At 52.7% G+C, this 25,191-nt stretch overlaps 1 protein-coding gene across 2 annotated transcripts in view; it reads right to left on the reverse strand.

Annotated features, from left to right (window-relative positions):
- ZHX3 (zinc fingers and homeoboxes 3) overlaps nucleotides 1-16,394 on the reverse strand; it is a 51,995-nt gene extending 35,601 nt beyond the window's left edge. For both annotated transcript variants that reach the window (XM_054173750.1, XM_054173748.1), the window contains exon 1: nucleotides 16,255-16,394. The gene's annotated coding sequence lies outside the window, so the exon portion shown is untranslated. The remainder of the gene's footprint in view (nucleotides 1-16,254) is intronic.
- Nucleotides 16,395-25,191: the final 8,797 nt, after the last annotated feature.

Consider the following 25,191-nt stretch of genomic DNA (forward strand, 5'->3'; position numbering starts at 1 on the left):
GCAAAGTGCTCCTCCAGGGTGGATGCTCAGCAAGAGCATCCTCAGGTGTTGGTTGTAATGCAGCAGCCAAAAACACTTTCAGGTGCCAGTGTGATTTTGAAGCAGGTTTTCCACATGAAAAAGCCTTTTTCTTTCTTTTTTAATAAGCAAATGTATTTATAATTGTGAGGCAAAGCCATGGGAGAACAAGCTCTGTGTTTCTTTCTGCCACTGAGGAATACGCAGCTCTTGCAGAGAGCAGCCACAGCTCAGCTCAAGAGCGGATACAGAGGGAAGGTCGGTGGGACTGGGAGCAAGGGCTGACACACCACAGCCCCCTCCCAGAGCCTACACCTCCTCCCTTACTACCCCATTTGCTGCTCAGAAACCCTGCTGCCCTGCCTTCTCCATGAACCCTCCTTCTGCTTGAGGTGGAACAGATGAACAGAGCCAACTTTGCTCTTCCAGCTACGATGGAGGCTCTGTTTGAGCAAACTGTCAGCTGGATCTTGATCCCAGCTCTTGCCTGGATCTGGCTGGGGCTCAGCCTGAGGAGAGTGAGACAAAACGAGGATTTTGGCATTTCTTAGTCAGAATCTAAATCTTTCTTCTCCCTCCAAAAAAACGCCTGGAGCACAATGGTGTTTGTTTGTACAAAGAGGACAAACAAAAGTGTCTGGAAATGGAAGGAAAACCTTCTTTGCTGCTCAAATTAATGGGCAAAATTTACAACAATGAGCACAAGGAAAACATTGGGCTTGGGTTTTTTGGTTTGGGTTTGGCTTTTTTTTCCCCCCCTGCAGTACACTTTGGGTTTTTTGCAGGACAGCATTCCTTTATAAAAGCATTCTTCTGAAAGCTCTTCTCCGGTGAAGCTCCCCCTCCAACAGCTACTGTTACAGATCTGGGATAAAAGGCATATTCAGCAGGGCTTGGCACACAAATAGCACCCAAAATGGCCCTGCCAAAGCCTTGCAATTTTATCATAAGCTTCAAAATATTTGGAGAAAGAAAAGATGCTCTTGCTGGGAGCATCAGCTAGGAGAAGCTTCAGCTCTTGGGGTTGTGGGAACCTCAGATTTCAGCTGTGAGAAAAAGAAGAAACTTAAGCACCCAGACATTATCCTGGAGGAAAACTATCAAGCAGCAGTGCAAACATCATCCACATTTTCAAGGACTGATGGACAAGCAGAAGTAATCTTTGATGGATCAGCATAAAAACACAGAATGGTTTGGGTTGGAAGGGACCTTTAAAACCTATCCAATCCAATTTCCCCTGCAGTCAGCAGGGACAGCTTCAGCTAGAGCAGGTTGCTCAGAGCATGGTTTGACCCAGGGTCTGGATTCTGCAGAATGTCACTGGTGACTTCTGAGTATTTTGGGGGGAAAACACACTGTGAACTTCAGCCCTGGCAGCACCAAGCAGAGTGGCTGTCCCCAGTGACACTGTGCTCTTCAGTCAGTGCTCCACTGCACAGGAGCAGAGCCACGGAGGTCACACGTGGCTGGAAGCAGACTTGGGTGCTGAGCTGAACACAGATGCTTTGCTTGCCTAGACAGGGTACATGTCCATCATGTAACCTCTTAACCCTGCCCAAAATAAGCAGCAGATCTTGGAACAGGTTGGACTTGATGATCCTTGGGGTCTCTTCCAGCCTTGGTTATACTGTGATACTGTGATCTTGCTCTGTTCTCCCTCACCTCATCTCCTTATCCTCATCTCTGTGATCTCTCTCTATCCCTTGGCATGTGCCACACCTCTCCAAAACCTTCTGCACCAGTAGAAAGCTAACTGTGGTTATGCCTAATCAGATCTGATCAGCTGTCCCAGAAACCTGTAACTCAAGTTTGCAATGGAAACAGAAATGGAACTATGGTCCCACAGTGACTTAGCAGCACAGCAAGGCAGGTCTCTCAGAGACCAGGGAACTCACAGGTCCTGATAGCTAAGGACAAGCCCGGGTGGCATGGATAAGGAGCTTTGCTACTTGGGGAGGAGGGGCTGAGCCCACAACACGATGAGTGTGCAGGGACATCAAACACAGCTCTTCAGTCCTGCTGCCCTTCCCTTCCATACCAGAAACCACAGTCAAACCAGACCTGACATCCACAACACAAGGAAGAAGAAACATCTCAGCAACGAATACACTTCAGCTGGAATCTCCCAGGAGATGGTATTAAAATGAAGGAGGAAAGAAGTAAATGGAGAAAAGAAGAATCAACCTGCCAGTATCAGCCATGCCAACTCCTACAACCATTAAGTCCAGCCCTGAATGCCATGACATCAGGTTCTGTTCTGGCATACTGGGAACAGAATCACAGAATCAGCAAGGTTGGAAAAGACCTCAAAGATCATCAAGTCCAACCTGTCACCTGTCATGACTACTAGACCATGGCACCAAGCACCCCATCCATTCTCTTCCTATACACCTCCAGGGATGGTGACTCCACCACCTCCCTGGGCAGCACATTCCAATGCCTAACAACTCTCTCTGTGAAGAACTTTCTCCTCACCTCCAGCCTAAACTTCCCCTGGTGCAGCTTGAGACTGTGTCCTCTCATTCTGGTGCTGGTTGCCTGGGAGAAGAGACCAACCCTCTCCTGGCTACAACCTCCCTTCAGGTAGCTGTAGACAGCAAGGAGGTCTCCCCTGAGCCTCCTCCAGGCTAAACAATCCCAGCTCCCTCAGCCTCTCCTCGTAGGACTTGTGCTCAAGGCCTCTCCCCAGCCTCATTGCCCTTCTCTGGACACAATCAAGAGTCTCAATGTCCTTCTTAAATTGAGGGGCCCAGAACTGGACACAGGACTCAAGGTGTGGCCTAACCAGGGCTGAGTACAGCGGCAGAACGTTTTCCCTGCTCCTGCTTGCCACACTGTTCTTGATGCAGGCCAGGATGCCATTGGCCTTCCTGGCCACCTGGGCACACTGCTAACTAACCAGCCTAACCCAGGGTGGTTGAGAGCAGGGCATCTCCTTGGCCATCCCTGCCCAAGAATTCCAATTTTCCAGCTTTGCTCCATAACCACAAAGCTCTGGAAGTCTTTTTTTTTTGCTTTAAGAAGCCAAGATTTTCACTGAACTCCCTGGTTGTGAGTGCTGGGCTTCAATCCAAGTGTCAGATGTCAGAAGATGGTGATGGGCTGCAGGAGCTGGCTGTCAGCCCAACCCTCTTCCAACCAGCTCAGCTGGGGTCTGGATTCAGGAATTCTGTTTCCCAAAATGCAGAGTTTAACCCCCAAACCTCACCATGCAGCAGGAGGTGCAGCTCTCCAGCGCTCCATAAACACGGGGCTGTGTGCCACGCTCGCAGGTCCAGCTCTAAACCTGCTTCACCCACCAGCCCACAGGAAGCAGAAACATTCTCCCTGCTTTTCAGTGCAGTATTCCCAAGCTGATCCAGAGCACCTCTGGAGTCACTAAGCTATAATTAGAGGTTTATTATGAAAGCTGTCTGGGATGCCTGTCAGCACTGAAGGACACACTGTATTTAAGGTACCCTTAACACACGTAGCAGCAGCGGGCCTGGGCTTATGGCTTTCATAAATGTGGACACCTTGTTTACTCACCTCAGGTGACTTTTTCTGGGTCTCTGCTTTGTGAGAGTATGTTTCAGCCTCCAACTTGATTCATGCAATTTTTGAAAGGCAAATAAAAAATAAAACAGCCATCAGCAAGGTGGTTATAAAGGTATACATATCTAAAAGGTGGAGGTCATCAAGATGGGGCTGGGCACTTCTCAGGGGTGCCCAGTGACAGGACAAGGGGCTGCAGGCACAAACTGCAACACAGGAGGCTTCACTTGAACTTAAGGAAAAAACTTCTTTGCTGTGAGAGTGATGGAGCCCTGGAGCAGGCTGCCCAGAGAGGTTGCAGAGTCTGTCTCCCTGAAGAGATTCCAAATTCACCCGGGCATTGTGATCCCGGGCAATCAGTAATAGACTGAAGCTTGAGGAGAGCAGATTTAAAGTGGGTATTAGGAAGAAATTCTTCACAGTAAGAGTGGTGGAATGCTGGAACAGGTTGCCCAAGAAGGCTGTGGATGCCTCCTCCCTGGAGATGTTCAAGGCCAGGCTGGATGAGGCCTTGAGCAACCTGGTTTAGTGGAAGGTGTCCTGGCCCATGGCAGGGGTTTGGAACTAGATGACCTTTAAGGATTCTGGTGACCCCTGCTGTAGCAGGGAGTTTGGACTAGGTGGATTCCCAGAGGTCCCTTCCAACCTCCACCACTCTGTGGTTTAACAGATGTGTTTTTATCCATAGCTCATAATGTGATTAGCAACTTCGTGCTTTTCACCAAAAAAACACCCCACTAAACACTTCATGGGGTGCAGGATGTGCACATTCACAGATTCATTATCATGGGATTGTTGACCTTAGCTTTTATTTTTAGCAAAAAAAAAAACAAAAAAGAAGTTTGGAAGGGGAAAGGAACAATGCCACACTTCTCTGGGACTGCCTCTACCACCAGGAAAGCATGCAAAGAAAACAGCACCGTGACCTGCTTGCAAACCTTCCCACAGAGCACTGGGACTTACACAGCAACAAATCCTGCTGCAAAGCACTCAGCCTGCCCAGGCTTTTTCTTCTTCTTCTTTTGTGAAACAGCACCTGCCAATGTCACTGAATGCTGAGCCTCTGTGCTCATCTGTACACTAGGGATGCTCACAGGGACCTGGTCTCCCTCATAGCTGTCTCACCATGTGGTGATCCTGGGCAGCTCTCATTCACCACATAGAATAGAACAGAAAAGGTTGGAAATCTATGGTTTGAGATCATCAAGTCCAGCCTATCATCCAACAACATCTAGTCAACTGAACCATGGCACCAGGCACCCCATCCAGTCTCTTCCTAAACACCTCCAGTGATGGTGTCTCTACCACCTTCCTGGGCAGCACATTCCAATGGCAAATCTCTCTTTCTGTGAAGAACTTCTTCCTAACCTCCAGCCTAAACCTCCCCTGGTGCAGCTTGAGACTGTGTCCTCTTGTTCTAGTGCTGGTTGCCTGGGAGAAGAGACCAACCCCCACCTGGCTACAACCTCCCCTCAGGTAGTTGTAGACAGCAAGAAGGTCTTCCCTGCGCCTCCTCCTCTGGACACCTTCCAGCAGCTCAACCTCTTTCCTAACCTGAGGAGCCCAGAACTGGACACAGGACTCAAGGTGTGGTCTAACCAGTGCTGAGTACAGAGGTAGAATGACCTCCCTGCTCCTGCTGGCCACACTGTTCCTGATACACACCAGGATGCCACTGGCCTTCCTGGCCACCTGGGCACACTGCTGGCTCATGTTCAGCTTACTATTGACCAGTACAGCAAGGAAGCAAGGAAGCAAGGAAGCAAGGAAGCAAGGAAGCAAGGAAGCAAGCAAGCAAGGAAGCAAGCAAGCAAGGAAGCAAGCAAGCAAGGAAGCAAGCAAGCAAGGAAGCAAGCAAGCAAGGAAGCAAGCAAGCAAGGAAGCAAGCAAGCAAGGAAGCAAGCAAGCAAGGAAGCAAGCAAGCAAGGAAGCAAGCAAGCAAGGAAGCAAGCAAGCAAGGAAGCAAGCAAGCAAGGAAGCAAGCAAGGAGTGTAGGAAGGCAGGGCAGCAAACACTTGTGGTAAGATGGTGCCCATCCATGATGCTCTGAAATCACTGCTTCCCGAAGGCTGGTTTCCATCAGCCCTTTCAAAGCACAAAACCAAGCTACTCAGGAGCTAGATGGATGTGTGGTAAAAAAACCAGAAGCAAATTTAAATATTAATGACCTCCAGTGGACTGGGTTGGGTTTTTTTTTTTGCATCCTGCAGCAAAGCCTCCCTGCAAGAGGTTGTTTTCTTCTTCCAGCAGACTATTTCCTATCACAAACTTGCATCAAATCAGGGATATTTGACTTCAAATTGCTATCCCACTCCCTCCTCCCCCCAACAACAAAAAAACCAACCACCCAGGCCACTGAAATCGAGTTCTAGGTTGCAAAACTGGCAATATTTTGTGCCTGCAATCCAGCTTCCAGAACCTCCCTCACCTCTTTATGATCCCATGGAGAACAGCTACACTGCACATCCCATTTTCCCCCCCCCTCCCTCCTCGCTCCACTGAGCTTGAGGAGAATTTAAGACTTCCTTCCCCACCCTGTCTCCTTTTTAATGGGAGATGTGATTATTGAAATTAATTCAGCAAATAGTCAGCATTCACCAATCAGCTCAGCAGTTTGAGCTTTCTTCATCTGCTGGTTACATGCTAATTATTGTACTGGTGGGATTATTCCCCATTCACATTTGGAATTCACAACACAGTAGGGAAGTGATTGAATTAGAAGAAAAATACCCCCCAAAAAAAAGAAAATAAAAGAAAAAGGGAAAAGAAAAAAAAAAAGGCAATCAATGACATTTTAAATCCAACATTTTGAATTTATTTCTTTTCTTGCAAGCCTCATGCCTGCAAGGACCTGACAAGGAAAAAAAGCCTGAGCCCCCAGCAAATAAACCCCCCCACACACCACTGAGCCCCCAGCAAATAAAAACTAAACACTGAGCCCCCAGCAAATAACCCCCCACACACACCACTGAGCCCCCAGCAAATAAAAACTAAACACTGAGCCCCCAGCAAATAAACCCCCACCACCACCACTGAGCCCCCAGCAAATCAGATGCACAAGGCAGCATTAAGGGGCAGAGCAGACATTCTGGGAGAGCAGTGCAGCCCTTCCGTGGTACCTCTGCTGTTTATCCCATCCTCCACTACCTCACTGCCCATTCCCTTTTCCACTTGTAACTAAGAAGGAAAACCTCCTCCTGTATGAGGTACCAGCCCCCAGCTCCAAGCCCAGGCCTCCAGGGATGCTAAAGCAGTGAGAGATGGGGTTTGCCTGAGTGGGAAGAAAAGGTGGCCATGAGACACATGCCATGATGGCCCCCACCCCAACAGCAGATCTGATGGGCTTGGGTGGCTTCATCCTCACCCCAGAAGAGTGACAGGGACAGAGCAACACTACTCCATGCAACACCATCAAGGACCTTGGTTCTATAGCCATCAGGTGCCCCAGCTAAGGGCAGGTCCCTGATGGGGACTTTTCTGAAGGTAAGCAGCAGAGAAATCCCTAATCAATATTGCTACATGCCTCTGACATGCTACCTGCTGCCTCATTTCAGCTGGGCAAGCAGGCATGGTGGTACAGCAGTGCAGGACTGCAGGGCTCTCAGCACACAATGCACTGTTAATCAGGGGGGTTACCCCTGAAAGCAAAGCCTCCTTCTTCCCCATCCCCTCACCTCCAACCATCCCCTTGGAAACTACCAAGCAAAAAAAAACACACCAAAAAACCAAATCACAAACAACCAAACCAAGCAAAAACCCAACCCCAAACAACAATAATCTGTGAAACCAATCCCAGGTGCCAGAGAAGAGCAGATGAGGAGCATGAGAGGTTTAAAGTTCCTTTGAACAACCAAGTCTCCTGCTCCCCACCCACGGCTGGGCACCCACAGGCTGCTCTGAGGCTTCCCCCAGCAGGGGACAAAAAAAGCAAATGTCCTGTGGCTCACAGGCCTGCAATGCCAAAGGGAGGTAATTGCACCCCAGAAAGTGTGTGGGTGTCCCCAGAGCAGAACATCAGATGGAAAACTCACACCTCAAGAACAGCCATGACGTAAGCAGTGGCACAGCCTGGCAGGGTACCAAGGCCACTCATGGTGCAAATCATTTTGCCTCCATCACACACCTCTCCTTTCTGCTGAGGGCATCCCCAGAGCCTCAGCTCAGCCCAGGTCCCCCTGGGTGGCACCCAGAAATGTGGGCATCTGCTCAGGGAAACCACCAAGCTCCTAACCACCACCCTCCAGCTGGGGTGCTGGAGCTGGTAGCCCTGAATGATGGCAGAGGGGAGGGGGCTTGCTGTGACCCAGACATGCAGACTGGAAATAGGTGTCAGCATGGAGTAGCCTGTGGAGCAAGAATCATAACACCTTGAGTTAGAAAGAACCCATAAGGATCATCAAGTCCAACATCCTGCTCCTCACAGGACCACCTAAAACTAAATCATATGATTAAGAGCATCATCCAGGGACTATTTGAACTCTGACAGGCTTGGTGCCATGACCACTTCCCTAGGGAGCCTGCTCCTGTGACCAATCAGTGAAGAGCCTTTTCCTACTTTCCAGTGTGAACTTTTCCTGACACATCTTCATTTCATTTCCTCCTGTCCTACTGCTGGTCACCAGAGAGAGGAGATCAGCATCTCCCTCTCTGCTCCCCCAAGAGAATCATAGAATCAATAAGGTTGGAAAAGACCTCAAAGATCATCAAGTCCAACCTGTCACCCAAGACCTCATGACCACTATACCATGCCACCAAGTGCCATGTCCAATCCCCTCTTGAACACCTCCAGGGATGGTGACTCCACCACCTCCCTGGGCAGCACATTCCAATGCCTAACAACTCTCTCAGTGAAGAACTTTCTCCTCACCTCAAGCCTAAACTTCCCCTGTCACAGCTTGAGACTGTGTCCCCTTGTTCTGATGCTGGTTACCTGGGAGAAGAGACCAACCCTCTCCTGGCTACAACCTCCCTTCAGGTAGTTGTGGAGAGCAATAAGGTCTCCCCTGAGCCTCCTCTTCTGCAGGCTAAACCACCCCAGCTCCCTCAGCCTCTCCTCATAGGGCTGTGCTCAAGGCCTCTCCCCAGCCTCGTTGCAGAGGGTTAGCTCCAGGTGGACACGGTGGTGACCATTGACCAGAGAGGGTTTTTTGCCCAATTAACCCCCAGCACACTGGCTCCAAAGGTGCCTCCTCCAAAGCACCTCCATTTCTAGTGCCTTCATAAGCACTGTTGTGATGGCTGGAGCCAAACCTCCATCTCCCAGACAGGGTGCTGGCACATGGCAGAGCACCATCAGCATGCCACTGAGACATCAACCATGGAGGGGAAAAAAAGCTACAAGCAAAGGCTCTTGCAGACCCTCAGTGGTCGATGCACCACCCTCAGTCTCCATCTCTCCTGCCTGTAAAGCAGGAGGAAGGTGGCAGACGTGGGAGCAGCAGCACAGGCAGCCAGAGCAGTGGGGCTGAACAGGTGGATTTATGGCTTAATGAAATATTCACAATCATCTGCTTGCTCCCAGTCCAGACCACAAGTCTGTCTTATCACACCACCAGCATTGCAGAGGAGCCGGGGGGGGGAGTGTGTGTGTCTGCCGGGATTTTGGGGTTTAAATTAGCTCTGCCTCTATAAACAAGTGAGACACTCCCCTTGTCTGAAATATTTTCTGATGTGGAAATGACTCCTAGCAAAGAAAGAAAGAGCAGGGTGCAGTTCAGGAGTCTGCATTTACATCTCACTAACCAAAGCAGAACACAACAGCACACCCTCGGCATGCGGGTCAGGATGGCTGCTCTCGTAATGACCACCCTACAATTAGCAACACACATAAGAGCCAGTTAACCTTAATGCAAAGAGTAAACATAGAATCGTGGAATCACAGAATTGTTTGGGTTGGAAAAGACCCTTTAAGATCATCAAGTCCAACAGTTAACCCAGCGCTGACAGGGCGCCACTAAACCATGGCCCTCGGCACCACATCGACACAGGTTTTAAATCCCTCCAGGGATGGGGACTCCACCACTGCCCTGGGCAGCCTGCTCCAGGGCTCAACAATGCTTTTGGGAAGAAATTGTTCCTCATGTCCAGCCTAAACCTCTCCTGGTGCAACCTGAGGCCATTTCCTCTTGTCCTATCAGCAAGAGCAGAAAAGGAGGCCGAGGGGAGACCTCATTGCTCTCTACAACTAGCTGAAAGGAGGTTGTAGTGAGGTGGGGGTTGGTCTTTTCTCTCCTCTGTCAGGTCATAGAAGAGGAGGAAATGGCCTGAAATTGTGCCAGGGGAGGTTTAGGTTGGATATTAGGAAAAATTTCTTTACAGAAGGAGTGGTCAGGTATTGGAATAGAGAGGTGAAAAGAATGTGTGGACACAGCACTTCAGAACATGGGTTAATGGCCATGGTGGTGTTAGGTCAATGCTTGGATTCAATGATTTTTGAGGTCTTTTCCAACCAAACCCATCTTATGATTCTAAGAGGATACACACATATCTTGTCAGGGCTACCAAAAACCCCAAGCATCATGAAGCCTCATTAGTCTCACATCCAACCCATCAAGACCTCCAGAGCTACTGAGCACCATGTGCAAGGTGCTGGTTTAAAGGTGACCATTTCAATAAGGTTGACCAGAGGAAAAAGGCTCAGTGCTAGCTGGAAGAGAAAGCCTGGCACATCAGTTAGCATTGAAAGATGAAATAGCCCTTGTGATGCCAGGGCCCCAAGACAGAACACAGAGCCACCAGGAAGGTTTCCAGCCATTGAAGCCTGCCCTAAGCACAAGCAGGAGGAGCCATTGATATGGTTGGATTCTGAATGCAGAGACCCAAGGCCTCAGTTCATTAAACATTCTGCACACCAAAAAGCATCCAGCATCCTCATCTCAAACATCCTCTTACCCAAAAGTGTACTCTAAGTACTCTGGCATGTTACAGCAAAGACCCTTGCTACTCCCACTCTGAGGAGCACTAGAGATGAAGAGTCACAGGATCAAGTATCAAAGAACTTGAACCTAATTTCTGTCATTTCAAACTACACTCATTATTCTTAGTAGTTTAAGAGCAGACAAGAACTTTCAATCCTTCTTTGAAGACACAGAGATATCACCTGATTCCTGATTGTATTGGGAAGACAGAAGAATGAGCTCTGTCAGTCAACAGGGTGCAAGCTTTCAGCAGTAAACACACTCTCCATCTGTGGGACAACCCAACCACTGGACTTGCTTTCCAAAGGAGCACCAGCACAGCACAGCTGGGGCTGCAGGATGGGAAAGCAAACCACCAATGTGACCATTTTGCTATTCTATGAGGCTCTTTTTTACATTGATTTAGCCACTTGGCCCCAGCGCTGACCAGAACTTCTCTGGAGAACAAAAAATATCCCACAGCTTTCTGTTAAACACCTGGATAGAAAGCAAAGAGTGTCAGGGCTTCTGCTTTACAACAGTTGTAAGAGCATGAGTCCGTAGGAGATGCACAGACCTCCAGCTGGAAAGACAGACAGACAGGGCTGATTACATACAACTATTAATGTGTCTCTCTACGCCACTGGAAAAAACACTGAATGTGCTTAAAAAGAAACAAAGCAGGGAAAATAAAATGACTGTCCATTCAAGTACTGGTGCAATCCTGGCATCACACCTCAGGGAAACAAATATTTGCCTGACCTATTTCCAAAGTTTCCCTGAGTTCCATGAAAACCTCTTTATTCATTGAAGCATGAGCACAGAGCATGTGTGAGTGCCCCACACACCAAACCAAGATCCAGGGGCAACTAGATCCCTTCTTACCCTCATGGGAGCAAATTGATCCCCTTTGTACCTGCAGGGCAGAAGAAAACAAATAACAACAAAAACCTTAGCCTCAAAATGACCTCAAGACACCTATTGAGGAGAAGAGTTAAAAGACACCAGCACAAAAAGCACAGAGTCACCTCCAGCTCACTGGAAGCCCCATTCAACTGATTCACCTGCCTCTGGTCACAGTGAATGTCCATTAGGCTGGAGGTTAGGAGGAAGTTCTACACAGAGTGATTGCCCATTGGAATGGGCTGCTCAAGGAGGTGGTGGAGTCTCCATCACTGGAGGTGCTCAGGAGACTTGACAGGGTGCTTGGTTGCATGGTTGATTAGGTGATGTTGGATGATAGGTTGGACACAATGATCTTGAGGGTCTCTTCCAACCTGGTTTATTCTATTCTATTCTCTAGCCTGTCCCACCCAAGCTCTTTATTAAGGATACTCCAGCCAAATATCAGGGCTTATTCCCCACCCTATTCTTGACACAGCCCACTCAAAAGCATCTCTGTATTAAAGAAAAAGAGCCTGAAGCTCTTCCCCTTGAGCAGCCCAGGGAAACCCAACCATCAGCCTGAATTTTGTGAGCACTCCTGGGCAGGAGCCATATGGAAACTTTTGCAGCCTTGACACCAGGTTATTTTAGTTCATTTTTCTTCCCCAGGTAATTGCTACAAGGCATGGGGGGAGGTTTACTGGGGGCAGTGAGGGCCATTCTTGCCTTCAGTAGGAGGAACATCACAAAAGCCATGGCTGGCAGTCACCATCACTGGAGGTGTTTAGGAAGAGGCTTGATGGGGCGCTTGGTGCCATGGTTTAGTTGATTAGATAGTGTTGGATGATAGGTTGGACTCTATGATCTCAAAGGTCTCTTTCAATCTGGTTTATTCTATTCTACAATTGAACACACAGTATGGAAGGGACATTCTCCAAGTTTTCTATTCCTGAAAACAAAAATAAAGTAGGACTAAGGGGCAATGTGCACACCGATAAAAGGGGAGTTCAGGCAAACATCACCCTGTCACACAGAAAAAGAAGGCAGACTGACACACTGCCCTTCTTGAAAAGAGGGGAGGAAAGAGAAGCCACAAAGCCTTTCAAAAGCACCAGAACATCCTCCTCACAGAGATGAGCCACGGCTGCAATGGCTGCAGCTGCATCTGGTGACAGCCCAACCACTTCGCCTCTGCTCTTGTGCCATGTGTCATCACCAGCTCCTCTCACTCCACTGCAGTCCTCGTCCAACCAGGGCTTCTCCAGTCACTTCACTTCATGCAAACTCACTCCATTTGCATTTCAAGCCTTGTTATTTAGAACACTTGTCCAGAAAACAAAAAGAAAAGAAAAAAAAGGAAAAAAGAGAGGAAAAACAAACAAACAAAGACGAGGAGAAGCATGAGCTTCCCCCCCCTCCCTGTTTAATTAAAAACATCACCCTCTCCTACTCCACAAAGCAGAACAGCCATCACAGCTGCAAGAGGGAGAGATGCTGCAGACCTTCACCACAAAGACCTGATACCAAACACCAGCAAGGAGGGGCCTCTCCAAATTAGCCTTCGTAGCAGGAGAAGACTGGAAAAGGTGCCTAAGTTACAAACATAATAATGACCCAGCTGCTATTTAGCTAATGCAAAGAGAGAGGCAGATTCAGAGTCTGCACGGGGCTGACCACCCTTAGGACAAGCAGGCAGAGGAGAACCTGGGCCTGACTCTAGGGTACTGCTTTGCAAACAAATTCCCTATTTCAGAGCCACGCCAGCTCCCCAGGGTGGCAATAACTCAGATTAACTGTGAACAAACCAGGGACCTCTCCACTGGATGAATCTTACCGGTGCTGCTTCTACGGGCAAAGCAAGTGGAAAAGACAGAAAGGAGAAAAAACAAAACACCAGGAGATGATGAGCAAGGGACCTGCTGCAGCAAAGGTGGTGGCAATGTGCCAGTCTTCATGGGATTGCCTGCACAAGCTGGGAGTCTGAGCAGGACCATGGCACAGAGGGGAGATGTCTGCTCCCATCTTCTGCCTTTTGCTTGCCCAGACTTCCACAGATATTCCATGATTTGTTCCCACTCTCAACACTTCCTGGGGAGGGGGGCTAAGGCCCTATGTTGGGCAGTGAGCAGGCAGCCTAGTCCTCAGAGGGAATGAACACCAGCAAGGTTTCCAGGGCGCATCACCCCCCAGGGTATGACCCTGTGTTGGGAAATAGCAAGAGATGCACCTACGCAACAGCCTTGCATAGAGCAGCAGCTCCTCGTGCCCTGTAACCCAGAGGGGGCTCCTGGGGGCTCCAGCCAGGGCCATGCCCTGCAGAGGATGCTGCCTCCCCATCTATCCCACCGCACAAACAGGGAGAAGCTTGGCGAGAGGTGGGTGCAGAACCCCCATGGCCCTGGGTTGCACTGGATAACTCCAGGAGCTACGAGGCGAGCTGCTCTTACGCAGTAACACCATAGTAACCGAGGAGGGTGAGAAAGCTGGCACACACTGGGGCACCACAGTGTGGAAGGGGAGGAAAAGGAGATCTAGATAAAAGGAAAACCTTCCTGCAGAACAAGGGGACACACTTGTGTGAAGAAGAACCAAAGCCACACTGCTGTTTGCATGTCCCCCTCACTGACAACCCAGATGGTTCTTGCTACCAGCCCAGCTCACCTGCTCTGGGCTTCCCCGCTCCAGGCTGCCAACGCTGCCTGCATCCATCCTTGCACCTCCCCACCAAAAGCCAGCAGCCCCCATGGGGCTGGTCCTGTGTGGCTTTACAACAAGGATTTTATTGATAGAGATGTGGCCCTGCCAGTCACTTTGGGGCTTCAGGTTACTTCAGCTTTCTCACTGTAGCAAGAACTGTGGAGGCTGATCCCTGTCAGAAAAGCCCAGGTAAACCCCAACCCATCTAGAATATAATTAGCACAAGGCTGTATCTGAAGCAAACCACCATCCAGCAGCCTTCTCTCTCCCACCCCCAAAGGTGGGTCAGGGTTCCAAAACTGTGTGGGCATCTGTGTGCTGCCAAGTCGCTGGGATGAACTCAGAGAAAACAATAAACAGACTGGAACAGTCTGCTCCTCTTTCTCAGCTACCCATCTCGAGCTGTAAAACACATCAAGGTCACAGCCCCAACCTAGTTAATGCAAGTTATCAGTCAATTGCTGTTTTCTTCTACGGAAATAAAATGCTTCTGATCCTCAGGCTCCCTTTTTTTTATTTATTTCCCCCTCCCCTTTAAAGAGAAATGAGTTTAGAATAAGCTGCTCCAGATAATTAAGTAAACTTCTCGCCTCCTACCCGTGGAGAATCGTTCCTCAGAACACCAGGATCCTCAGCTGGGGGCTGCAGCTGGAGGAGGTGGTCAGGGAGATGAGCAGCAAAGGCCTCCCTGTCAAGCCAGAGCCACCCTGGGGGAGGAGACAGCCACAACCGGGCAGAGTCTGCTCCCTCAGAGTAGCAGAAACAGGGAAACTCAGTGCAAGAGGGGCTTGTATTTGGGCTTTGTACCCTGGGTGAGCCCAACGAGACATCACCTACATCATCCATCTTTTCTCCAACACATACCTCTCCCCCAGAACCTTCCCAGCTCAGGGGAAAATCCTTATTGCCCGAGTTTTGAGGAAGCCCTTAACCAGGGGATAGAGTTTGAAGCCCCAGGCATGAGCTGTGTAGTCACTTCTCAGACACACCAGCCATCCAAGGAAATGTGATGCCCGAGCGGGGCATGCCTGCTCTCCATCTTGGACCTGCACACTCCTTACCAAACCATCTCCACTCCTAAAACCCGCTGTTCAGAGCGGAGAGGCTTCAGTCTGCTGGCAGCTAGCCACATGCCTGGCTGCCACTGCAGGAGCCCTGACTGAGGGCTGGCACGGCCCAGGCAGGACTTTACCCCAAGGGTGAGAGGTTAAACCACAGACCCCAGCCAGGCAAGGAAAGCACAGATGGAAACGTGGACAGAGCAACCCTGGGTTTATCCCCAGCTGCCACACAGGTTTCCTACACAGCCTTGAGCACACCACTTTGCACCAGCTCAGTTTGGTTTCCTACCCAAGTGAAAGGGGAGAAGCCATCTCCTTGCATCCCAGTTTGTCCAAGGCCAGGTTAAACTCAGCATCGTTCAAACATCAGGAAGCACAAAAATCCCAGCCGTGACTAACCCTCCTAATCCCCACCTGCAACACGAACGGGGCTGGCCCCCCCTCAGCGCTCTCTGCAAGCGGCCAGCAAGGGCTGGGAAAGGGGGACTCTGCTTCCCCTGAAGATCCAGAATAAAGGAAAAAGAAAAAACAAAACAGACTGCCCCTAGGGAGAGACAGCCGGGGACAGGGTAGCCCCACGCAGCCCCCGGTTATCCCGAAGGAGCCCCACAAAGTCGGGTCCCTGCTTATCCTCACAGAGACGCTGGTTATCGCCACGGAGCCTCACAAAGTGGGGTTCCCGGTTATTTCTACGAAACCCCACTAAGTCTGGTCCCCGGTTATCCCCCCAGAGCTCCACGAAGCAGGCTCCCCGGTTAACTCCACGGAGCCCGGTGGCGTGCAGCCCCACGGTGCCCCGAGCAGCCCCGCGGAGCCCGGCGCTCACGCAGAGCTCCCGCAGCGGCCGGGCAGCAGCTTTTTAATTGAATTTCTTTTAATCACCATTTGAAAGGCTGCCCAGCCCAGCTCGGCACTGGGCAGCGCCGGCTCCCCGGCCCGCGGCAGGGTTAGGCGGACTGGGGCGGCAGCGGAGTTGTCGGGGGGGGGGGACAGAAACACGACACGCGTGTCCCGATCCCCGGGCGGCCGCCGAGCAAGGCAAGGGGCGTTTGCGAACAACTCGCTCTCGGCCCCACGGGACAAGGGGGGACCGCGGCGGCGCAACGAGGCGAAGGGCGCGGGAACTAGCTCCCCTAACGCCGCTCCTGTCGCTCGGCACTCACCCGCGGCAGGTCCCCGGCTCAACTCGGCGCAGTCCAGCAGAGGCCCCGGCCCCGGCGGCGAGCGCGGGGCGGGCGGCACCGAGGCCAAGCATCAGCGGGGGGGAGCGCAGGGCGGGCGGGCGCGACAAACACCGGCATTAGCCGGGCTCCATCGCCAGGGGCGGGACCGGCGGGTGACGTCACCGCAGAGCGAACGGGGCGGGGCGCGCGCGCGCCTGCGCGTGGGTCAGCTGGCGGCGGGCGCCGGGCAGCGGGCGCTGGGCAGCGGGCAGCGGGCAGCGCCCGGGCTGCGCCGCATCACGGGGCCACGGGCACTGGGCAGCGGGCTGCGCCGGGGCAGGCTGCGCCGCATCACGGGGCCACGGGCACTGGGCAGCGGGCTGCGCCCGGGCTGCGCCTCATCACGGGGCCACGGGCACTGGGCAGCGGGCTGCGCCCGGGCTGCGCCGCATCACGGGGCCACGGGCACTGGGCAGCGGGCTGCGCCCGGGCTGCGCCGCATCACGGGGCCACGGGCGCTGGGCAGCGGGCTGCGCCGGGGCAGGCTGCGCTGCATCACGGGGCCACGGGCACTGGGCAGCGGGCTGCGCCCGGGCTGCGCCGCATCACGGGGCCACGGGCACTGGGCAGCGGGCTGCGCCCGGGCTGCGCCTCATCACGGGGCCACGGGCACTGGGCAGCGGGCTGCGCCCGGGCTGCGCCGCATCACGGGGCCACGGGCGCTGGGCAGCGGGCTGCGCCGGGGCAGGCTGCGCCGCATCACGGGGCCACGGGCGCTGGGCAGGGCGGCTAGCGCTTACGCCGGGAGTCTTCCCTGGGAGTCAGCAGCAGTGTGCCCTGGAGCGTGTGTCACGCACCCGAGTGTTCGTGGGCTGTGTGTCCTGGCCGTTTGAGCGGGTGTGCACATCGGACACGGGGAGGAGCGTGGCGTGGGCATGTGGCAGGCGCTGAGGGCAGTGGATGCCATGTGCATACCAGGTCGCTGCTCCTCCAGCCATGTCCCATCTCTGTCACAACCTTTGGGTGCCCCAGCTCAGCCCCTTGCCCCATTCAAACCAAAGCGGGTGACTGCTGCCAGCTCCAAGAGATGAACCAGCTTGGGTCAGAGGCTGGAGTGGCCCACTGCCCTACTGGTTGGCATGCTGGGCTCGCCTCTGGGGCTGTGGGAAGGATGATGGGTCAGGCATGTGCCACCACTGACCTCCCAGGGCTGGAGAGATGCTCTTGCCATGACCAAACAGCCCAGGGGCTTTGAGAACAGCATGCCCAGGGCAGGCTGGGGATTGAGCAGAGCACCAACTATTTGTTAAATAAAGTGTGGCATGGAAACATGGGCTGCCCTGAAATGAGACACCAGCTTTGGACAAAAGAGGAAAGAAGGATTTTCCAGCTGCCTAAATGTGCACATCATCCCACTATGCCTGGAGTCAGAGCTGATGGCCAGACTTTGCTCATAGCTAGGTTGGTAAAAAGGTGATGTCACTTATCTAAAGATGTTGGCTTTGGACTGCAGGTCCTGGTGGGATTATTGGCAGCTTGGACAGAAATGCTGAGAGCTCTTTGTGCCTCACAGGTTCAGAGGCTTCATTTTAGGACTGTTTATTTCCTGGGGCTATCAGCTCTCCCAGTTTTAGAGAGTGGCTGGATTTCTCTCCACACCCTGGCTCTTGGAGCCACACAACTGTGTGGGAATTGCAGCGCTGTGGTTTTTCATTTTGAAGTCATCTCGAAGCTTTTGTGTTTACAGCACGAATGTGAACTTCTGACAGGTCAGAAACTAGGAGCCAAATCAGCAGAGCGTGTTTATAAGCCAGTACAGATGGTTTTCAACCAGTCCTGTGGCTGCAGTTCAGTTTTTCCAGTGCTTGTGACTGGCGACAGGATGGTATTTTCTCCTCTCCAGGCAAAATGGCTCTCCCACCCACTCCAGCACATGCCAGGCCAGGCTGACCTGTTTTGGGAATGAGAAAGAAAGAAATGCTAACACCACTGTTTTCCTGGTGTATTCCTGGCTCCAGGGACAGCACTCAGAGCAGATGGAGCTCCAAGAATTGCCCCATCTGTGAGGGAGCTTGACACCTGAACCTTGCTCCCAGTGGCCCTCCCAGGATGGGAATTTCACAGGATCCAGCTGTGCTGACTTGGTGGTTTTGCCTTTCCTCTCATCCTCGTTTGCTGAATCACCCTTTTCACAAGCCTCTGGAGCCCTTTCACAAGCCTCTGGAGCTCTTTGTTGATTTGGAGAAGGAAATGGGAGCCCTTGCCCAGGCAGCTGAGAGGGACAGGAAGCTTTGCCAGCCTTCCCCGTTCTCCCCTAGCTCTTAAAAGGCTGCTCCCCTCTGCTTGCATAACTTGAAAGCTCTTTCACATCCCAGACTCTGGAGGGTCACAGTGAAGGGATATCACTCAGGGATAACAGCCCCTCCAGCAGCAGGGAGCTGCCTGGCACAGGGACCTTGGACCTGCTGGGCAAGTTTACAGCTGTCAGCCCCTCAGCTGGGTCACCCAGCCACATGAACTCATTGGCTCTGGACACCTCACCTGGCATTTGGTGCTTGCAGCATCCTGCTCAGTGGTTGTAAGGGGTGCTCAGCATTCAGGAAAAGGCATATTTGCTTTTTGTATCACAGCCTTGGATTTTGCTGGCATCTCAGGAAACCCTCAAGCATAAGGGGGGTGCTCGTGAGGTTAAAGGACAGGGCAGACACAGGGAGAAGTGGCCCAGGCTAGTGGCCATCAGGAGATCATGGCTCACAGCAGCAAAGTCCCAGAGCATCTTTCCAACATGGGAAAGGGGGGAGGAAAATGAAAGTCCCTGGCTCAGGGGTGGGAAGAGGATTTGGCTGTTGCAGTAAGGGGCCTGGCAAGGTGGGCTCCTAGCAGTCAAATGGTGCCAGTGTCCCTGGCTACTAGCTGAGCCCTGTGGCTGGAAGGATTGCTCCCATCCCACCTGCAGCTTCATTCAGCTGAACAGCAAATAAGACCCTTTCTGTCAACAGAGTTCCTGTCCCATTTGCAAGAGATTCTTTCTCCTCTGCAGCTGAACTGAACTGTGTCAGGTCTCAGCCAGCATGGAGACACATGGACTGGCCAGAATCCTGCAGCCAGATTGTCCACCTTTCCTCCAGACATTTCACCCCAGGCCCACAAAGAAGCAGGCAGCAAGAGGGAGATCCAAGAAGTGCCCCAAGGGGCTGCTTGGATGCTCAAAGATGAGCTTATCTGGGGAAATCCCAGACACATAATGATGTGACTGAGGGAGAAGGCAAGGCCCCCAACAACCCAAACCTTCAAGGAGGCTGTGGCCTGGTGTGTTGGCAGCAGCTGTCAAAACACAAAGAGGGGGAAAACCAAGCCTGTCTATGACAGGACTCATCCCCTCTCCCACCCTGTGACTGAAAACACAACTTGCTTGTCTGGGACAGAGGAACGTTTAGGAGTCCCCTGGGCAGAGAGTGCCTGGGGTGCTCCCAGCTGCCAAGTGGGAGCCAAGATGGAGGTTTTCTGGAGAGGCACTGGAAGTTCATGGTTTCCAGCACTGCTGGCTGGCAGAGGCACAGCTTGGCCTGCAAAGCAGCACTGAGGGGCCAGAGCACGGCCAGCCTTGTGGCTACCCGGTGCGGGATGAAGGCTGCAATTCGAGCCGGCTGGGAAGTGTCAGGGATGCAGGACCAAGGCTGCCAGGATGGGTGTGGGTGTGAGCCTTTTGGAATGCAAGGAGCTGAAAATACTGCATCTCAGCTGGCTAATGAAAAAAAAAGCAAGCTCTCTTGGTTTGCAAAGGCTCATTGCAAACATCTATGGGTTGGGGACATCCCAAAAGGGGGAAGAAACCTCTCCTCCTCGGAACAGCTCCTGGGGGCAGGATGCAGAGGGAACTTGAGGTGCTCAGGGTCATAAGCCCACAATGGATCTGCAGGGCTCACGTCCCAAAAAGAAGGAAGGGGGAGCAAGAGGGGGTATGGAAAGCAATGTCAGGAGCCAAGAGTAATTGCATGGCTTTGCAAAAAAGATTGCCATGGCAATTAAAAGTGTGTTAAGCTTTTTGGAGGGAAATAAGAGATAAGTAAAATGTCCCAGTGCTGCATGGCAGGGTGGCATGGAGGGACGCCACCAATTGTCGCCACGGCACAGCTAGGCATCTGCTGCAGGGGTGCTGGGGGATGACCAAATCCCAGGGTGTCAGGAGCTGGGTGTAAAGGACAGTGGGGAAAATTGGGAGCCTTGGAGGGAAATGGCGGGGGAAGCTTCTTCTGCTTGCTTGTGTGTACAGAGGATGGAGGATTGGAGCCATGGAAAGGCTGAGCTGCCCAAGTGCTCATGCTGGCTTCACTTGCCTTCTCTATCCTCATATGAGGATGCATCCAACTTCCTAAGGAAGAAATAGTGTCCTCTGTGCCATTTTGTGAGCAGGTGTCTGCAGCACAGATTTGTCCATCCTTTTGTGTTCCAGCCCCAGGGTTTTCAGGGTGTAAACCTCTGCCCACCATTCCAGTGGCATCAACAAGCACTAGTCTTAGATGCCATGACAAGGATGAAGCACTTGAGCTGTCACATCCCAGGGTGTCCAGACTGAGGTTACAACAGGTTCCTTCCCTGCTGGTGGCCTAGCCACAGGCTGCAGGGTCTGGTGGCAGCCACCAGCCTTGGGCTCCCCATGAGCCCCACTGGGGTCAACAGCCAATGCTGTCTGGTGCCAGCCCACCCTCCTTGGGGACCACAGCATTGCCTGGCCACCCACAATAGCTGCTTTCAGTCCAATTTCACTGAAGGGTAGAGCTCTCAGAAATCCTGATCTGCTAGAAAACATGCTGCCTTCCTTAGCTGATTTGTCACAGCCTTTAGAGAAGTTCCATATTGGGTCTAGGACCTTGTGTCCAGGCTGTGCTTGGCATCGTAAGGTCACAGGGGGGATCTCTGCCTCTCTGCTAACAACCTTGCCAGTAGTGCAGAGCTGAGGAACTGAGGCACAGAGAGGCAAGAGGGCTTGCCTGGAAATGAGCCATGGCATTTCTGTAGATCAGCCCATCGGCTGTGACCAACTGGGGTGGTTTGGACACTTCTTCTAAAGGACTGAAGAGGTCCTAAGCAGCCATCCTTCAGCTTTGGTGCTTCCCTGCTCTCACAGATAAACATCAGCTCCAAAAGCAATGAGAAGAGCCCTGTGTGCCCACCAGCAGAAAAGCCTTCATCCTCAAAGTGCCACCAGCTCTTGTGCAGACCAGGAGCCATCACCACTCAATCCATGTCACTCCAAAACTTCAGCATGGAGGGTGCTGGGGAATCCCCTGCCCAGCATATCAGGTGGTCATGGAGCAGAGCCCACATCAGCTCCATCTCTGCCCTTGGGGAACTGCAGTCTGGTGGGAGCCAATGCACTTTAGTGGGGACACAGACACATCCCTCCCACCCCACCTCATCCCTCCCTTCCATTTCTCACTTGAGCCCACCTGGCTATTCCTGCACCACTTCCCCATGGCTGTCAGGTTCACTGACATCTGGAGAGCCTCCATCTTCTGAAAGCTTCTGCACTTTGTCTATGTTTCTTTCAGCTCCAGCTCTCTTTTCTCATCCCACTGGGGATAACACAGGGCAGAGACACCCCTGGGGCCTGGTCACCCACCTGCTCCCTCCCTTCACTCTGAGCTTTGGTGGTGCCTCTGTAAAATGAAAATGAAAATGATGCTTAATGCTTCTTTGTGTCCTAAAACTTTCCTAAGGCTGGGGGTGGGACACACACAGAAAAAAACCCCACAAAACCAACAAAAACCCCCAAACAAACAAAGCCCACCCCAAACAGAAAGCCCCAGTGATGGGGGTGAAGAAGTGAAACTGGTGTGCAGGGTACCCATACTCTGGGACTTTGTGGGGCAGGGAGGTCTGAAGGCTGGGAGAAGGGGAGGGAAAGCCATCACAGAAAGCAACCACCCTGTGGGACAGGTTTGCAGAGCCCTCAGGGTGCACCTGGGAGTGCTGAGGGTGGGTGCTGTGGGCAGGGCAAGCTCCCTGTGGTGTGTGGCATGGCAGCCTCGGGGATTTTGCAACAGGATGGGTGACATTCATCATGTCTTGGCCAGATTCAGTCTCCTCTGGGGTCCCAAGAGCTGGGGCCTTATACAGTTTGATCCCTGGGAGGTTAAATGCTGGGGCATCTGGTCTGGAAAATGAAAGAGGGCTGCTGGAAGTGAAACTGGACCCTGAGAGCAGCAGGGAGCAGGAACTCGCAGGCATGAACAAGAGCAGAGGGAATGGGCTGGGCTAGGGTCTGGAGAGCCCTGGGAAGGGGGTTGCATAGGATTCAAGAGGGCAAAGACCTTGTGCAAGCTGTGGTATTGGGAACAGGTCTTGGCTCTTGCTGGTGTCGAGGAGGAAGAGGGTAACCCAGTGGCCATGGCTTGCTCCAGCTTAGCCAGCACAGCACCTCCGGGTGAGCACTTAGCCTGGCCCAGCTCCACAACCACCTTGGTTTCATTCACCTCCTTTCTAAAACCCCAGCCAGGGGCTCACCAAAGCTGGAGCTGCCTTTGGAAATTGCAGCCTGGTGGGTTGGAGAAGGAGGAAGGGTATCCATCAATGCTGAAGCTAAGCGTTGCAATAGGAGCCGTGAACTGCTTGTGATGGGACACAGCTGTTCCATGCAGATGTCAGCTGCCTGCCCAGATCCCACCTCCCAGCAGCACCCATAGGCTCTTTGAAAGCAGGGTGTGGGGCTGAGCAGGGCACTCCCCTTGCTCAGGTGAGAGGAAGGAAGCAACAGGGAGAGGAGGAGCAGCTGAGAGTTGGGAGTGTGACTGTGGGCAGCTCCTGGGCTGCTTGCCCCAAAGCTGAGGAGGTGCTGAGGAGCAGCAGCCACCACCCACCACCCAGGTAACGTAGAAGGTTCTGGGCAGTCTGTGGTGTGTGCTGCATGGGGGATGTGGATGTGTGTGATGGGAAGGGTGTGCTGCTCAGGAGGTGGCCTAGCTTGCAGCTACCTAGAGCAGAGCAGGCTGGTGTTGGCAAAATGCTTGCCTTGTTTTGGGGGAGCTCTTCGCTGGAGAGGTGAGAGTGAGCTGTACTCCTCCATGGGCAAGGGTTGTCCCCTTGGTCCCATGTTGAGGCCATATGCTGCTGCTGTTTCTGGGGCTGAGGAGCAGGGATGCTCTGCTCCTTCCAGGGGTTTATTTGTTGCATGTGACTTAGTGTACTTGGGGTGGTTTCAAAAGCTTTTGTCTTGCCTAGCCTCCCTGATAATCTCTCTCCAGAGTGTAACTCATTTGTCATCTCCCCAGTGCGCCTGCTTTGTCTGTGGTAGGGCTGAGGGTTGTGGGGAGAAGTCTGTGCTTCTCCTTTCTTTTGCCTGCCTGTCTTCAGCTGTCCTGGGTGAAACCCAGAGGGAATTAAATTCCCTGAGTTGAAAACTGCATCAGAGCCATCCTCTTCCTAGTGCCCCAAGCTCTGAGGCTGTGTCCCCAAGGGGCAGCTGCCCACTGATGCAATGGGACAGCAAGTACCACGGGGAGAACAATGGCTCTGCAGAAGGGATGAGGTGCTCAGGAGCACGTTTTGCTGGGTGCTGCAGGGCTGTGTTATGCTCAGCCACCCTGCATTCTCCTTGAAGGTGCTTCTCCTGAGAACTTTTTCTAAGGCTCCACATCAAGCCCTGTGGGTTGTGCCTGTTTATCTGCCCAGGCTTTTCTTTATGCACTTTTCAGGTCTTTCTCATCATGCATCTCAGCCAGGAGCCCATCAGCACTGCCCTGGGAGAGTTTGGGACTGCCCCATTGTTCCTGCTGCCCAAAATCCCCCCCTCTGCAGCCAGCAGCTCTCTCCTGTTTGCTGCCAGAGCCTGCAGCACAGCAGGGAAGGCATCTGGAGAGCTGCCCAGCCAGCAGCCATGCCCAGGAAAGCTGGGCTCAGCAGGTTGGAAGGTGGCCCTGTGACCCTACCCCTGCTCACAGCTGAGCTGATGGAGGCACAGAAGCTTCGGGAGCTGCCTAGTGCTTCCCTACCACCCCCCTGGGGGAGGATCTGGGCTTTGGGCTTTTTCCCAGTGGGGCAGACTGGATATGGAGCTGGGACATCATCTCATTCAGACCACCTTCCAGGAGGAATGTCTGAGAGCAGGACGGGGCTGAGCTGGTGCAAAACAGATCAGAGAGGCTGGGTGGCTGCTGGGGCAGAGGGCTCCTCAGCTGGCACCTGTTTATCCTCATCCCTTTGGGTAAGGAATCAGCTCTCATGTGCTGCCCCTTGGGTGGGCAGGCACTGGGGACTGTGTTAAAATCCTAAGGGACACTGTGACATCAACTGATTGTGCTGCTGGCACCAGAGGCTTCCTCTAGTTCATCTGGGATCCTTCTGAAGTGATCATCCTAGGCCCTTACCCTTTCCTTGGGGTGAGGTGGGGTGCAGAGCTGGCAACACAGGAAGCTGGGCTCAACCTCTGTTGTTCCCAGCCCCTGGATTGATGTGCTGACATCAAGATCATTGTCTTGCTGAAGCTACTGTCCTGCTCATGCCAAGCCTTGAGCAAGGAGGCTCCTCTGGCCCAGGGGCTGGAAGCTTCACCTCAACATAGATCTGCAGGAAAAGACTCCAGGGATTTTGATGTATTGACCAAGAGGCCACAGGAAGAGGCATTGCATGGGAGCCATTTGGAGCCTGCATTCCACCTTGTGTGGCTGGAAGCATGGCTGTGCTGCCACTCCCAGCATAGCTCACATCAACCTCTAGCTTTTCAGCCATGCCTCTGCTCCAGCACAGCAGAGAGGAATTGTGCTTTAGGAGCTGGTGGCTAGAGGATGTAAGTGGGTGAGAGGGTGAGCAGGCAGCAGGCAAGGCTTTCCTTCCACGTGGCCTTGCTAATGAAAGCCAGGAGCCATGCAGCCTTGGAGTGCAGCAGTGCCTGCAAAAGCAGCACTGCAGAGCTGGCCCAGTGTCCTGCAGGCAGCACAG

The sequence above is a fragment of the Dryobates pubescens genome, chromosome 26, assembly GCF_014839835.1.
Source record: "Dryobates pubescens isolate bDryPub1 chromosome 26, bDryPub1.pri, whole genome shotgun sequence".
Classification (NCBI taxonomy): domain Eukaryota; kingdom Metazoa; phylum Chordata; class Aves; order Piciformes; family Picidae; genus Dryobates; species Dryobates pubescens.